At 38.9% G+C, this 5,000-nt stretch overlaps 1 protein-coding gene across 15 annotated transcripts in view; it reads left to right on the forward strand.

Annotated features, from left to right (window-relative positions):
• The first annotated feature begins 2,569 nt into the window (after positions 1-2,569).
• The window catches only part of egh (beta-1,4-mannosyltransferase egh), a 65,771-nt gene continuing 63,340 nt past the window's right edge, over positions 2,570-5,000 (forward strand). For 3 of the 15 annotated variants that reach the window (XM_076202892.1, XM_076202883.1, XM_076202889.1), the window contains exons 1-3: positions 2,603-2,636; positions 3,460-3,612; positions 4,320-4,406. The gene's annotated coding sequence lies outside the window, so the exon portion shown is untranslated. Of the gene's footprint in view, positions 2,637-2,665; positions 2,852-2,896; positions 2,954-3,304; positions 3,357-3,459; positions 3,613-4,319; positions 4,407-5,000 lie in introns of those variants that run through there. The other 12 variants (XM_076202893.1, XM_076202882.1, XM_076202888.1 and 9 more) reach the window with 10 other exon arrangements.

A 5,000-nucleotide genomic window follows, 5' to 3' on the forward strand; every position in this document is an offset into this window, starting at 1 on the left:
AGATAAAGATACAGAAAAGATCAAGATCGAGAAAGTACGGCAAGGCGATACAATTTCACCGAAACTATTTACAGCTTGTTTGGAAAATATTTTTAGAAGACTGAGTTGGGAAAAGAAAGGTTTAATGATTAATGGCGAATATTTGAACCACCTAAGGTTTGCTGATGACATTATTCTTATTTCAGAAAGAGCAGAAGACTTGCAAGATATGCTGAGTGATCTAAACAAGGAAAGTCTCAAAGTAGGTTTAAAAATGAATAAAAGTAAAACCAAAGTAATGTTCAACACGAAAGTTCAAAGTAAAGAGATTGTAATTAATGATAAGAGTCTTGAGGAAGTTGAAGAGTATAATTATTTAGGCCAGATGGTGAAAGTGACGAAAGATCATGATAATGAAATAAAAAGACGCATTACAATTGGTTGGGAAGTGTTTGGTAAGTATGATAAGATCCTGAGAGGCTCTCTACCTTTATGTTTGAAACGTAAAGTTTACAATCAATGCATTCTACCAGCAATAATATACGGGCGTGAAACTTGGAAACTAACGAAAGCAATGGAAACAAAACTAAGGACAGCACAGAGGAGAATGGAGAGATCAATGATGGGAATAACGCTGAGAGACCGAAAGAGAGCAGACTAGAATGAAAGATATTGTGGAAGCAGTAAAAGAGAGGAAGTGGAATTGGGCAGGTAAGTTAGTGCGAACGACTGATGAGCGATGGAGCAAGTGTGTTAGTGAGTGGCCGCCGCGAGATGGGAAGCGTGGAAGAGGGAGACCAGACAGAAGGTGGAGAGACGAGATCGAGAAGTTTGCAGGAGTGACGTGGTAGAGGATGGCGTGGTCGTGTGAATCATGGAATGCTATGAAGGAGGCCTTTGTTCAGCAGTGGACTCAGGATGGCTGATTTGATTGATCACATGAGCAAAGCAGGAAAAAGCTGCCGAGAAGACGGGAACTTGGATGCGGGCAGTAAAAACTAAGTCGAGTTTTTCACAATTTTCCATAACTGAATATACCGAGTAATAACAGGTAATATATGTAAGGTAAACAGAAAACATAATTTGTGATAATTGTCGTCTATGAGATGCCTGGGATATCTAGGAGCACTTTTACCAAAATTCATCCATGCGTCATATTTTTCAAGGCAACAGTAAAATCTACACCGTCCTTATTTAAGAACTTACAGGCTACCGTTGTTAATGATAATTATCAGATGTTCAGAACATAGAATGAACCAGGAAACTTATAGTGCTGAAATGATGCAGACTGTAACTGCGTTACTAAAAACTTGCATTTTTATTTCTTGGTCGAAACTTAGCTAATGATTATGCAACACTGTACTGATATGCTAATTCATGGCGATAAAATACAGAAGAATTTATCTTCTATTTTTTACACATTGTAATTCGTATGTCAAATTGTCAAGACTAGACTTGCATACAACGGACAGTTGTCAATCGACCCTTCACCTAAGTTATCCGTGGGTCAGTCTTCTGTGAATTTTTGAAGCCACTGGCATCAGCATCCGTTTTCGAAGTGACATAATTGCATCGATCTAGATTATTCGTGGGTCCAACACAGACCCAGATTAACGTTTAAGTGGGGCAGGGAGCCGGGTACTGTGCCTGAGCCCGCACTAATGGTTTAGTGACCTCAGACCATTGTATTCAACGCCGACGATTCATCAGCGTGAACCCTGACCAATCCGTGGTGTACACAGATATCAAGTGAGTGTGATTGGGTAAAGGACACACCGCTACAAACCCTTCCTCCACCCTTCCATCCTCGTGCTGTATAGAAAGCGAACGTAAAAGTCATACTGGAGAAAGTGGATTTGTGCTTGCGGGAGGATGGGTCACAGACAAGGAAGTCTGGATGAAAAAACACTAGTGAGAGCTGAGAGGTGAATATGGAATTTATTAAACATCATATTGTTGTTGTATTGCCTGTTATGGAACGGCACAACTCTGAAATTAAGTTATACTTGCACTGCAACTTTAGAGCACTTGCATATTCCTGTATTGTTTTGAGTTGTTGTTCTGGGTAGCGGTCGTATTAGTTGCCGGTCTTTACGTTCATTGGACTTTTAGGTTTAACCACAACGATTGTCCTGTACATTTTTGAGTGACTAAGCCTCTAACGACATTCTGTGAAGACGACTGACTCAGAGAAGCACTGCTCACTGTATTCTGTGAATTCACAGTCATTCATCAGTTGTAGAGATTGTTACAATGGATTATGTGTGATGTACGTTAAGTCTAGTGGTTCGTGCCTTTCTCTAGCTTGCATATATGCATTACTGAGGATAACTTGGACCATATGCACGTGCTGCTGAGTTCCCAGTACTCCTGGATTGCATTCACTTGTCGTAGATTGTCAAATTACTCAGTATTCACTGTAGACTTGTCTTGTTTAAACCTACTATGATAATTTATACATTCTAAATTTTTGTTACATTTTCTGTGATATCAATGTCATAGGAATGATTGGTCAGATTTATAAGAAAAAATATAAAAATATTTTTCTGCAAGCAAATATGGCAACTCGCCGAGGGCTCGGCTATCAGCGCGTGCGTTCCACTCCACAGTGCTTCGTCAAAAGCCGGGGAAGGAGGTTAGAAACTCTGTTAGGCAAGGTACAGCGTTGGTTATATATATGTATCTGCTTGATAAGTGAATTGTGAATAATTTCCTCAACACAAATGTACACCAACATGTGTGGTAAAGTGGTGATGGCAGTGGGCTGTGCTAGATAAGCTCTACGCCGGTATAATAGAACGCCAACGGAAATCCAAAGAAAATCTTTAAAGTGGATACTATTCCAGCAACAGTATTCGTGCGAAGATTTGTTGTAAGTGATCCTATGCCCTGATGTTGAACTACGTGAGTATATGGATGACAAGGCAGCACGAAGGACTTGTGGCGGGAAAGACGATTATGATGTTCTGTGGAGGTGGGTGGTAGTGGAGTTGGGTGGAGTCTGGCGTGAATAATCGGTGTATCTCATAGGTTGCTGTGGGACAGGTCACAGGTCAACCTATTGTCTGATGTCAAAACACATGCCAGTGGCGTTTACTTGTTTGTGTGGGGACTAGCTATGTGAATCGGCCACTGAGTTTTGAGTTATCGTCTCCAAGTTACCTTTTAATACCTTAATGTATGCAGTCGTATAAATCATATTCCAGTTACAGTATGTGTAAATGCCTAGGGATAACTGGTGTATATGCCTAAGGATAACTGGATAACGAAAACTTGGATTAAGATGTCTACATCGAGATATGGGATATTATAGTTTATTTGCCAGGTGCTGCCCACAACTGTAGTTGACATGGACATGGTGTTATTCTTCTCTGAAGGTAGTTGGTAGATGACATTGAGTAGATATCATGTGTAATATAATTTATTCCATTGACATGGATTGAAAGAAACATTACATCTAAGTGGACTGTTTTGTTTCAGGTACATGTTTCCATTCTCAAGACATTCCCATCACTTACTCACATAAAAAAAAAGTTGGACAGTTTTCTGTGAAAAAGTGTGATTATAAGCTATTGCCCAAGAAACGCAAGTTTGTTTAATGTTTTTATGCAAGCTGGGTGGTTGGGATAGTCGGTAAGTCAAATCAAACTTAATTGTTTAGTGCAGAATTTGTACAAGGGAAGTTGTTTATTAATGTTGGACTGAATTAATTTTTATTCTAGATTGGTTAAGTTGTATTATGATAACATACTTCAATAGTAGCAGGTGTAGTATGTTGCATTGGTATTGTACGGTAGAGTGGCTTGTATGGTCGTGTATAGGGTTGCTAGGGAGCAGGAATTCAAGAACTTCATCAGCAATGTAATTTTTATCATGACTTAAAGGGATATGTAGTACATTCCATATTTCCTTGTTCTGGTTAGGTTCCTAGTATTCTATGATGAAAGTAACTAAATGGAGATGGTAGATATGGATGTGAGCTGTATTCTTTGGTCTGAAATAATTAATTGTATTTAGAATACACTTGTTTATATTGTTAATTTCCTGACTACAAAATTTATTGCATCTTCTGTCCCCAACCTTCTGTCCGTGACAAAACTTTTTATGTTTTATAAGTTATCAGTCAATCCATTGCTGTAGGTCTTACAAGAGAACCATGGCTCTGAGGCAATGTACAATGGCCAACATATTGGTCCACAAATCACTTAAGGAAAAGGGATTTTGTTTGAGTAAGGCTAGAGTAGGGTAGTGTTGAATGAGGTGTTCAATGAGATCTGTGTAGGAATTACATGTGAATATTTGATTTTGACAAGGCCAATTCTGTATTGGTACTGTTTCAGAGCTGGATGGTGGCCTGAATGTAGAAGTGCCAGTACGGATCTTGCTAGCTTTGGGAGGGATATCTCTAGACCTGATGTCTAGAGGAGGTAGGTGGAGTATGGTGGTTGGGGGTGCCTCAGAGTGCTTGTGATGTGTGTGTATTTACCCAATCATAGTACTGTATACAGGAAAGGAGCAATGGTCATTGGGTCCTGTCTCCTATTCTCTATTTTTTTTTTTTTTTATCATAACCTCAAAAAATTCATATACATTTCCAACTTATGTTTCCATAATTTCCAATTATTACAGTATATTTAGTGTATGTGTGTTAATGGTTGTGTAGTAAGGTGCATGTGGTAGAATGTAGATGTTTGGGTGTGTATGTTACCAAAAATAGCTAAATTTGTTGGCAGTAGTTGTGCAGGTCTTTCTGTTGTTGGTGGTTTCACATGTAGATAATTAGTGTGTTTTGTGTACAGTATGTAATTTTTGATAGAGAAAATGTGTTGATGTAAGTGGAGTAGGAAACGCAGGAGTCTTAGCCTGAGTTTATTTCTCACTAGTTTCGCAGGTGTGCTTTTTTGAAAAGGCATACCTGCAAAATTAGTCAGGAGTAAACACAGACTAAGACTCCTGTGTTTCCTACTCCACTTACTTCAACCTGTCATAGAAGTATTGAAATTTTGATTACAGAATAGAAT

The sequence above is a fragment of the Oratosquilla oratoria genome, chromosome 19 (assembly GCF_046742065.1).
Source record: "Oratosquilla oratoria isolate Oo_2021 chromosome 19, ASM4674206v1, whole genome shotgun sequence".
Taxonomy (NCBI): Eukaryota; Metazoa; Arthropoda; class Malacostraca; order Stomatopoda; family Squillidae; genus Oratosquilla; species Oratosquilla oratoria.